Source organism: Macaca fascicularis, chromosome 4 (assembly GCF_037993035.2).
Source record: "Macaca fascicularis isolate 582-1 chromosome 4, T2T-MFA8v1.1".
NCBI classification, from domain to species: Eukaryota; Metazoa; Chordata; class Mammalia; order Primates; family Cercopithecidae; genus Macaca; species Macaca fascicularis.
In genome coordinates this window covers 120655326-120667800 of record NC_088378.1, presented here as the reverse complement: position 1 = coordinate 120667800, position 12475 = coordinate 120655326, and positions in this window count along the sequence as shown.

Sequence of the window (12475 nt, the reverse complement as noted above, 5' to 3'; positions counted from 1 at the left end):
CCTGACCTCAAGTGATCCACCCGCCTCGGCCTCCCAAAGCACTGGGATTACAGGCTTGAGCCACTGCACCCGGCCTAGATTAATTCTTATACTACCCCAAGTTTAAACATATTTGAATAAATGATAAAAAAAGCGAAACTCCACTCTATTGAAATTCTTAGGAAAAGAATATCCAAATTGTCAGCTTTTGAAGGCAGGAAAGGCTCATGTCATTGCGGAGACATAGCTGGCCTTGTGGCTTTAGCAAAAATGAGATGCTAATGAAGGATGCAAAGGGAACAGCTGTAGGGGAAACAAAGGTATAATGCAGCAGAAATTGAAGACTTGAGGCCTTCCATTTTGTAAATATTTGGATTGGTAGAAATTTGTTAATTGAGGCAATTGATTTTCACCTGAAAGTGGTAGCAATATCTAATTCATTAAATCCTGAAATAACATCCTTTGGGCCAAATGGGGTCATTCCATTCTTAACCTCTTAGTGATATATTAACAGTTGGAAAGCATTTGGACGCATATCTTAAAAAGTGCCTTATTAACAGGAATACATGGCGGAAAAAAAAATGCACAAACCCACACTTGCACTGAGACGGGGGAAATGCCTCCATGGCCTCCAGCCCCTGTCCTCCTCTTCAGTAGTATTTTAAGGTCTGTGTTTAATATTGCCAAGCCTACTTGAGTGATAAATGTAACTGTATAAAAATTACTTATTACAAGCTGTCATGTTGCCTCACTCACATCGGCTGGGCTGGAGGCATTGTACATAAAACTTGAATCTCTACCTTGACAGCGTCAGCCGCACTGGCTTTAAAGTAAAATGCTTTCAGTCATGAATACAAAACATAATTTACCTTTTCATAATACTTCAGTTTGAAACAAGTTGGAAAGCTCGTGTTACTGTCAGACCTGTACCTGAGCCTAGTAGGGAACCAGTGAATTCCAGGCTGTCACCTGAAACCTACTGCTGCTTCCCTGCAGTCCTTTGAAGCAAACTTAAGCTGTTAAATTATGGGGCCTCTAATTTTTAAAGTCGTATTTATGTGTAATTCCTTTTTGCAACTTTGCAGTGACAACATGTTGTCAAGGTGGATTAGCTCATTTTCTAAATTTGTATTTGTATTGGAATTCCTGATTGAATGAATTTTTCTCCTCTTGAAGCTCTTAGGCCCCTTCTAGCAACTATTCGTTCAAGAGGTCAGGAAGCTTTCACTGACAGATGTATATTTTCAAAAAATGAAACCCTTAGCCATTTGCAAACACAGTCAAATCTACCGTGAGTTCTCTCAAACCAGCAAAAGCTTTCAGACCAGTGGCCCAGTCAGCAAGTGAATCACCACCATTCGGGGATTTGTGGGTTAGTTTCGAACCTCTATTTAATCGAGCCTCTGACTACAACCTGCAGATGTCAGCCAGATGGAAATTGAATGTGAAGGTTCCAAGGAGCCTCTCCGCAGTACAGCTGATTCATTGTGACTGTTTTTATGGCTGGTCATGATGCATACAGTATGTGAGGATCCATCTGCGGGGGTGTCTGCCCACCAGCCTCTATGCCACGTCGGCAGACCTGGCCCCCACCAGAATGCAATGCGGATGGAGCTGCAGATGCCGCGCGTTAGCCCAATTCCTTTTGACAATGTTCACATTCAGTTAGGGCCCAAAGTGCTTGTACTTGTCAGCTGGGATAAATGATGAAGAAAATAGTTCCCCTGCGGAAAGTGAAACAGAATGACCAAAGGAGAGACTTTCCTCCACTGATCCTCCACGCTGTACTACTAAGAACTCATCCTTATAAAACAGCTCCTGCGTTTCCCATTTCTCTTTCACTTTGCCAGATATGACTGTTGAAGAAAAGATAGTTGACCTACACGGGCGTTCAGTATCGTGGGCTGTTCTCTTTTTGAAATTTTAGGACAAGTGAAATTGATTCTGAAAGAAAACTAGTGGGGCAGGGAAAGTATTTCTGTTTCCACAAAGACAACTCCCTCAGAAATGTTGGATTTTGTTTTCATAGTTTGCCTATTTGTGTCTACATAACACCTTCCCTTAAGGAATTTAAAGCATTAGACAAACACTACTTTTCATATTTATAAAGGCCTCATTGGTAAATGTAATATTCTTTTTACTAGCAGTTTGAAGATTTCCCAAAATGTAGCTCCAAGCTCTCTTGTCCAGCTCTTTTCCTCAGACACATGATCCCCCCTTCCCCCAGAGGTACTTGTCTTAGGCAGACGTACTCCATTCTTGACTTCATAGCTTTTCAGTGCCATCATTACACCCCAGCTGGCCCATTATTCACCTCCTCTTTCTTCTTCACTGCTGCCTTCTCTGATTGATGGAAACACGTTTTCCTTTATCATGCCAAGTTACATAAGGCACCTAGTGTAAATCCTAAGTTAAAAAGGTAAAGTCTCTTCTCTCTGGGGTTTGCCTCTTGTTCCACATTCTCACTCAGCTATAGGACCCTTGCAATGGACACCTGAAACAAAATGTTCTGCATGTCATGCCACATTGTATCTCATCATGTCTCCATTTCAACACATATTTATTGATTGATAAAAATTTTGCCAGTGGACTTTTTCTCCTGCTGTATTATTTATTCTTTGTACATTAATAGGGATTCTCCTGGGAATTCTGTTATTCTAAATGTTCAGAACTTTTAGGTAGTGCCTGTTTGAACTTAGAAGCATATAAACTGGTTCTGGGTTTAAACAATGTGTTTTTATGTGGGATCTTGGTGGATCCTAATTGGATATGTGTGTGCTAAAGTGACGTTTGATGATTTTCAGATATTATTTTTAAAGTGTCTAAAGTTTAAATGGACCCTTACTGGGTTCTGGGATAAAGCTCTAGTATGAGATGCCATAGATCAGTGGTCATCAGATCTGTATTTCTTATGTCCTACTGAACACATGTGGAAGCATATTTATTCATTTGTGCATTTATAAGTGTTCTATTAATTTCTAAATTTACAATGACATTTTAGTCATACCATAGCATATTATTTTGGAGCTCACTTCTGATTGTCACTGTTCATACACATGCTTCTGAACCAGGTAAGCTGATTATATCAAGTACAAATTAATTTTTTTCTTACATTTAAATAATTGGAATATGTATAGATTTACAAATATATCACAGCATAGAGCTCTATATCAGTAGTCAGCTGACATATAAGGGAGTATCTATTTATTAAACAAAAATTAATTCAGAATTTACTATGGGTTTAATGTATATCTTCCTAGTTACCTAGGAGGATAAAGAATGGTAGATGATAGTAAGATAAGCATATATTTTTTACTCCCAAGATGAACAATATGTTAATAAGTACTGTAGAAGCTCACTGAAATGGAAGATGAGTGGGTCTGTGAAAAGCTAAGATGTGAATACAAGTTTAAAAAGTAGAGAGGAAGAGAGAAGAGGGTCAGAAGATGCAATCTTTGCACGCCCGGCTAATTGTTTTGTATTTTTAATAGAAATGGGGTTTCACCATATTAGCCAGGGTGGTCTCAATCTGCTGACCTCATGATCCATGTAATGTTTCTTTAGCTTGTAATTCATTATTAACAAAGATGGATATTTTCAACTAATATATGTTCTAAAGTAAAAAGAAAAACATACATCCAATTAAATCAAAAGCACTTAGAGTAGCTTTCAATATCAGTGTATTGATTCAATTGTTAATAAACTAGGAATACATATTTTCCCCTTTCATTGTAGGAATATTTACTTTGTGGTTTTAAAGAAGTATTTTGTCTCCTCAAAGTCGAGTAGTTATTCCTTTTTAATTTCATAACACTGTGACAAAGCAACAGGTACATTCTGTAACAGCAGGTAAAATGCATGAACATTGTAGATAACTTTATTTAGCATCATTTGTTTATCATCTTTTTACCCTACGAGAACAATAACAGAAATCAGAAAGTCACGTAGAGGTTATATGATGGAATCTCATTCTCCTCCATGCATATTTACATTTCTGGGACCAAATAAGAACATGTCAGCAGGGTAGCTCCCTTTGAAGTCAGGGCAGGCAAGACTGAGAATTCCAAGTAGGCATCTGAGCCTCATTCACTGAGGCACATGCTGCCTTCTTTCAGAGAGAGGTTGGCTCATTTGTTCTGGCACCTGGAAGGTAATTTTCACCTTTTCTCTTGAGAGTGAAAACGCAGTGGAGAAGAATTAAAGAAGGGAAAGCTTTGGATTGTTCTTTTTGAAAATTCTATCAGGGAATTTCCTGGAATTTCTTTTTCTTTTTCTTTTTTAATAAAATTAATCCCACAGCTAAACTACTTATAAAATAAGTTTTCTAAAACTACTCATTGTTTTAACAAATCAACTGAAATAAGTCTTCCCAAAATCATATAATCACCGAAATGTTTCCTTATGATGTAATTTATTGCTCCTTCCTGTATTCTCCAAACACATTTTGCATAAACTTTATTTCATGCTACCTCATTATATGTGTTGTTTAATTTTTGCATGCCTCATTCTCGCTTTTAGAATGAAAGCTCTTTTTTTGTTTTTTTGTTTTGTTTTGTTTTGTTTTGTTTTTGAGACGGAGTCTGGCTCTGTCGCCCAGGCTGGAGTGCAGTGGTGAGATCTTGGCTCACTGCAAGCTCCGCCTCCCGAGTTCACGCCATTTTCCGAACTCAGCTTCCCGAGTAGCTGGGACTACAGGCGCCCGTCACCATGCCCAGCTAATTTTTCTGTTTTTAGTAGTGACGGCATTTCACCGTGTTAGCCAGGATGGTCTCGATCTTCTGACCTTGTGATCCGCCTGCCTCGGCCTCCCAAAGTGCTGGGATTAGAGGCGTGAGCCACCGCACCCGGCTGAATGAAAGCTCTTAGTAGGAAAACCTCGGTTAATATTTCATTTCACGAAACTTCTAATAAACGAACATTCACAGGATGCATCACAAATGGCAGGAGTAGCATTTCACATGCTTTACATCATTTAATCCTTACAACAACTCCATTAAATAGTTACTGTTCTCTCCAGTTTACTGATGAGGAAGTTAAGACTTGAGGAGGTTAAGTAACCTGCCCAGGGATGCACAGTTATTTCACGGCAGAGCTGGAATTCAAATCGGATCTGACTCCGAGCCTAAATTCTTTATTAAAACAGACAATGGTATTACCTTTATTTTTCAAGCCTGGGGAAAATTTTTGGCCCACGTGTTGGAGACTCTTTCAAATGTCTGAATTATCAGGCCTTTTAGGGGAATAAAGTATAGTATTCTGCTTCTACCACCCTATAGAAATGGAAGGTTTTTATGTGTGGATGCCAATTCCAATGACCATTTTTTAATGTTCATCTTACTAAGTAAGGTAGGATCATATTGTAGAAAGAACATGACTTTAGAGTCAGTCTAACCTGGGCTCTAATACCCACCCCATAATTTTATAGCTGTGTCATCTTTAATAAACTACATTACATAGTGGAACCTCTGTGTTTTCATCTGAAACATAAGGGTATAATACCAATCTTAGGGCTTTTATGAAAATCAAATAAGATCATTTTAGATTGGAAATCTATGAGTGGGACAGCATATTTATTTTTCACTGTCATATGTCCTATGATGTAGCTAGTACCTCACATAGTACTGTGGACATAGTCCTCAGTAACTATCTGTTGAATAAATGAATTAACTTACATAGCACCTTACATATAGAAGATGCTCAGTTTCAGGCAGGGCACAGTGGCTCACCCCTGTAATCTCAGTACTTTGGGAGGCCAAGGCGGGCAGATCATGAGGTTAGGAGTTGGAGACCAGCCTGGCTAATGTGGTGAAACCCTGTCTCTACTAAAGATACAAAAACTTAGTTGGGCGTGGTGGTGCCTGCCTGTAATCCCAGCTACTTAGGAGGCTGAGGCAGGAGAATTGCTTAAACCCAGGAGGCAGAGGTTGCAGTGAGCCGAGATCCCACCAATGCACTCCAGCCTGGGTGACAGGGCAAGACTCTGTCTCAATAAATAAATAAATAAATAAATAAATAAGATGCTTAATTTCTGCTAGTGTTAGTCCACTTAAACTTTTTATTTTTGCACTCACTATTGTTTAGCATTGCCTCCTTGAAACTCTGTTTTCTTGCCTTTTGGGGCAGTATGTTTACTTTAGAACTTCTGTAATGCTTTGTGTTAATTGTCCATTTCCTAAGTGTTAGTACTCTCATGAAGTGTATCTTTGACTCTCATCTTTTTTCATCCTCACTTGCAGCCTTGAGCAGAACCATATTGCCAGTTAAATGTGAGAAGTGAAGATGAGAACTCAAGAAGGGTTCTCAGCTTCCAGTCCTATTGTCTGGCTGTACAGGGGCTGGTACTGGCAATCACAGACAGAGGGATTTCAGTTATATGGAGGGTGTGAGTTGTGTGACTATTAAAATGGGCTATGCATAGTGTGAACAGAGCCTGGACAGAGGTGCTTTACGTATACACACATATATATATATATATATATGTATATATATGTATATATATGGGTGGGTAGAGCAGACATTTAGAAGAACCAAATAGATATGATATTTAATTAGGTTAGAGGTTAGAAGGCAAGGAAAAGAGAAGACTGAAGTTTTTAGGTAGGTAACCAGAGAAGTAGAGGTATGTTAAGAGAAACAGAAAAATCATAAGTTACTAATTTTCAGAAAATGTTGATGAAATTCTGTTTTTTATGTGTTAGATTACAAGAGTAATTATAAAAAGTCATTATTGTACAGAGCAGAAATACAATTACAGTCAGTTCTCTGTATCTGCAGATTCTGCATTCTCAATTTAACTATAGATTGTAAATATAGTATCCATAGGATGTGGAACCCAGGGATAAGGAGGGCTGACATTTTATATCCACAGGTCCCACAGGGCTGACTGCAGGACTTGAACATATGAGGATTTGATATCTATGGGGTTCCTGGAACCAATCCCTTACTGATCCCTAGAGATGACTGTATTCATGTATGGAGTGCTGAGATGTTTTCTACTAACTAAATGCACCTCAAATACCTTGTTTTTTGTTTTCATGTCTAGTTTTATAATCTTAGTGCAACTATTCAATATTGTCAGTTGTTTCTATTGCCAAATTCTATCAATGAATTTTTAAAATATTCAATATTTTAAAAAATTTTATGTATTTATTTTTGAGACAGGGTCTTGCTCTGTTGCCCAGGGTAGAGTACAGTGGTATGATCATGGCCCACTGCAACCTCAAACTCCCAGGCTCAAGCAGCCCTCCCACCTTAGCTTCCTGAGTAGATGGGATTACAGGGGTACATCACCATGCCTGGGTTTTTTGCAGAAAAAAAGTCTCATTATGTTGCCCAGTCTGGTCTCAAACTCCTGGGCTCAAGCAATCCCCCTGCTTCAGCCTCCCAAAGTGCTGAGACTGTGGGCATGAGGCACCTTTTTTTTGTTTTTATTACTTTAAGTTCTAGGGTACATGTGTACAATGTGCAGGTTTGATACATATGTATACATGTGCCAAGCTGGTTTCCTGCACCCATTAACTTGTCATTTACATTAGGTATTTCTCCTAATGCTATCCTTCCCCCACCCCCCAACCCCATGACAGGCCCTGGTGTATGATGTTCCCGACCCTGTATCTAAGTGTTCTCATTGTTCAATTCCCACCTATGAGTGAGAATATGCGGGAGGCACCATATTTCATATTATTTATTGAGTGGATTACTATGTATTAGGCATTATGCTGAATGTTTTCATGCATTAAGTCATTTAATCTTCAGAGAATCTCTGTGTCATAGATGGCAGTATTTGTCATTTATTGCTTTGTAATCAGTATCCAGTAGGACTTTTCTTGCTTTCCTACAAGCCCACACCTGCTGTATCCTCAAAGTACAAAATTCTACAAAATACGTTCAAGGCATGTTAAGTGTTAACTAATACTTTACCCGAAGCCCACTCACTGTCTGGTTCCAAAGCCACTTTTACATTTTAGGTGTCTGCTAAAACAGCACCACACTTTCATTACCAAAATCTGTATTAGTGATCTATTGCTGTATAAAAAATTACCCCATGGCTTGGTGGTTGAAAAATAGCACAAATTTGTCTCAGAGTTTCTTATTATCAGGAATCTAGGAGTAGCTTAGCTGGGTCATTTTAACTCAGGGTCTCTCACAATGCTGCAATTAGTATGTTGGCCAAAATGCAGTCATCTCAAGTCTCCAATGGGAGGATCCACTTTCTCTTTTTTTTTTTTTTTTTTGAGATGAAGTCTCGCTCTGTCACCCAGGCTGGAGTGCAGTGGCACAATGTCGGCTCACTGCAACCTCCACCTCCAGGGTTCTAGCCATTCTCCTGGCTCAGCCTCCCAAGTAGCTGCAACAACAGGCATGCGCCACCACGACCGGCTAATTTTTGTATTTTTTAGTAGAATCAGGGTTTCACCATGTTGGGTAGGCTAGTCTCAAACTCCTGACCTCAAGCGATGGGAGGGTCCACTTTCAAGCTCACTCACACAGTTGTTGGTAGGACTCCAAAGATCCACTTCTAAACTCTCTTACTTGGTTGTTGACAGGCCTCAGGTCCTTGTTGCTTGTTGGCTGGAGACATCAGTTCCTTGCCACATTGGCCTCTCCGTGAGGCTGCTCACAGTATGTGCAGCTTGCTTCTCCCAGAATAAGGTTTCTGATAGAGAAAGAATGGACATAATAATCTAATCTCAGAGGTGACATCTCACTGCTTCTGATCTGTTCTATTTGTTGAAAGTGAGTGATTAAATCCAGCTCACATTCAGGGGGATGGGGACTCCATGAGGACATGAATACTAATGAACCAGGAATTATTGTAGCCCATCTTCTGGACTGTCTACTACCATGAAAAAGCTGAAACACGCAGAGAGAAGTAACTTTTAGCTGAATTACACAAAAGATGGGTTTGACTCTAGAGTCTCAATTATTGATGGCTATATTATATACTGTTATCATAAATATATTGTGTGCTAAGAAATCAGATAGCCTATTTGTTAGAGAAATTCAAAAATACTATTTGTAGCTCCCTTTGAAGACTTATGAAGTTAAGCATGTAAGTTTTTTGTTTATTTGTTTTATATCAGGTTATTGCAGAGACATACAGAAAATTTTTTGTTATTGTTGATCATGATGTTGTTTATTTTAGCTTATATTTGAGTTGGGTTTCAAGTGTTAAACTTCCAGGTAACTGTGATGTTTTATAACTATAATTGTAAAACAAAGAATAAAAAACATTGAACTAACATTCCTGTTTATTCACTTTAGGGTTCTGAGTACAATGAGAAAAAGAATATAGCTCCATAAAAATACCCTAGAAGGGACAAAGAAAGATCCAAGAAAATTCCAATATGAAATCTAAATAAACATTAAAGCCAGAGTTGTGTTAAATGTATGAGAGGAAGGAGGAAAAATTGTGCAAAATAATGTACATTAATGCTTACCTTTAACTTTCCAATCAAGCACATATATTGTGATAGCAAATGTTACATGTTTGATAAGATTAAATGTGTTTAATTCCTTTAGAAAACTTTGCTTACTATTCAGCAATCAGATTTCGTTCATGTAGGAGGTCTGGTCAGCTTACATGATGAGAAGGTCATCTGCCACAACCTAGTTAGGAGGACTTGGACAGTAGTTAATGAACAAATAACATATCACTGTGTCCCTGGAGTTCTGTTCTACAAGACAAATGATGCTTTTTCAAGAGGAAGTTGAGACTGTAATTTCTCCAGTGTGTAACAGATCTTTGCATCTACTTAGCAATTAAGGAGCCTGAAGTGATTTTTAAAATACTTTCAAGTTTTCAAGAAAGCATTTAGACTCATTTCTTTTGTTACTGTTTCCTCTGCTATGTCTATGGGACACCTATACTATGAGAGACTCAGTGGAAAAAGAAAATTCTGTGGAATAAGTTTGTGAATAAATAAACTTGTGAAAAGAGGAGCAATCTGTTAAACATAGACCTGAGTCAACAGATGTAAGAGAATGGATTTGTGCTACTGTGGTTGTGACCACACAATCTCTCTCAAATGAGCCTCCCAGGAAGTGGCCATGAGGTGGGAAACCATTATCCAAGCTCTGCTGCAAGGAGGTGAGCTTGACTTTCCACGCCCCATACCTTGTCTCCTCTTGTCTTACTGTTCTTACTGTGGAAATTATACCAAGCAAACCACACCCTCATCCCAAGAAAGGAAGAAAAGCAACTCCATCTCCCTCTCTCTGTTTTTCTCCTTTCATACCAGCAGTCAGGTTTGGGTAGGCTGTGTTTTGCCTTCTTTGCCCTAATGACAGCCTTGAAATGGTTAAAATTGCATGTAACTTTCTCCTTAGTTTCAGGGTGAGATGCTCATAGATGACTGAGAGATGTAAGTATGTAAATAATGAAATATTGTAAGATATGATAAATGCTATGCAGATGTATAAAATGCTAAGAGAGTGCACAGAAATTAATGACTCCAAATTGAACAATGTGCTGGATATTCACACTTTGCCTCTTTCAGATCCACTCTTCATCCTCCCCTTCTCCACCCCTCTGCCTTGCTTTGTGCACTTGGAAACTGAAACAGACTTCTATGGACTTCATAGCAGGCTTCTCTTGCTCTCCATTGCTTCTGCTTCAGTTTGGCCAATGGAAGGCACCATTCCTTGCTAGTTACCCTTAACTCTGCCTGCATCTTAGTGAATAGTCCCTTTATTGCATTCTTCTTAATTACACCTGCTGAGTGTGTCATCTCCTCCCTACTGAATCCCTGACTCTAAAATGACTGGATAAATGAAAAGAATAAATCATGCCAGGACCATAGCTTTCTTTTATAGATCATGCTATGTCTTAACTGAAAATTCACCTTTGGAGTACAGAAATTATATAAAGAAGTAAAAATTAGGCCCTTTGATGATTCTTTAAATCTTATGGTTGTATCGTTACAAAAATTTATTGTAAAATTTTGGCCAACTCTGAAAGCAGCTGTGACAGAAGCATTTTAAAACATGAATTCAGGTTTTGTACATTAGGTAAGAGAGCAGTTAATTTTTATGAACATGATATTGCTTCAAGCTTTAAGTGTGATATCTTTAAGTATATCCCATAAGAGAATCTATTCAAACACGTACATTTTGAAAAACCATTTTATCTGCAAATCTTGCCAAATATCTCTCACTTCTGTAAATTGCTCTATTTTTTTTTTACTCAGAAAGGTATTTGGCTTCATCTCAAAATTTGAAAATCATTAAAGGAAAATAGTAAGTGATTACAATAATTCTTTAAGCTTTCCATGAATGTATGATTCAATTTGACAAAATGTGATAAGGAAAAATTATTTTTTCTAGATTTGTTTGTTGAGGAGAAGTTAATGTTTACAGATAGTAAAAGATAGTTTAAAAGCATTAAAGAAAACAAGAACCCTTTTGGGGATATAGTTTATACCCTTATGTATAAAAAGATTTTCTAGTCCCTATTATATTTTAAAAGAATTACTTTTCCATGGAGACATACCAAATAAATGCCATGATTCTGGAAATGACTTATAAGAAAAGATAGTAGACAGATAATCAGCATACCATGGCTAGTTTTTGGCTCATATGTCATTAAACACGTTAGGTCTCAGTTTCTTTATTTATAATATAAGATGTTGGACTGGATCTCTTTTCCAAGCCACTTTCTCAACATTAAGAATACAGTATGTTTTGTCCAGCAGAGACACATAATTTTTTCAAAGGCAGGATAATTGCAGTTAACAAAAATCCTGAGAGCTGGACTAGATGAAGAAGTTGAGAGGTAGAAATGTCTAACTAAGTTCAACCCAATCAGAAGATGTCCCCTTGGTCCTCTTAGGTGACCATAACTCCTCTGCACTATTGCTTTATGCCATGGGGTCCAGATTATCCTGTTCCAGTGATGTATTTTCTATTAGAAAGGTGTCTGGGGATAGTTCTGATGTTATTTTAAGCTAGAGAGAGACCCAGAAATAAACCAGTAAGTGACAGATCTAATGAGGTCAATTGCACAGCTTTATGTGAGGCCAGACAAAGGTGAGTTTGTAAAACACTAGGTTTGCATTGCTGTCTCCATCTTTCATTTCCATATAAATTCAGTAACAGTCTCGAGGCACCAGCAGAAGTACAGCATGCTGAACAAAAACCTTTCAAATAGATCCTTTCTTGAAGAATTTAATGAAGCAGCAGCAGCTATTTAAAGCAGCATGTATGTCATTTTCCATGAGAAAATTGAACCAAAGAAATTTGCTTTTCCGTTGGTGTTATCTTCCTGAATTCTAGATATCTTTATAGATGTACTATAGCTAGAGCTCAAATATTTGCACTCCAAATGAGCTTTTAAGAGATTCAATCCTTGTTTTCCCAAACCAAGATTTCAGTAAAAACAGTTTGCACTAGCTAGCACAATTTTATGGTTTATATCACTAGAGACCAAATATAAAACTTGAAGAAATATGTTTTGCAAGAGATTTATATCTCTTTCCATATATTAACATTTTAAAAA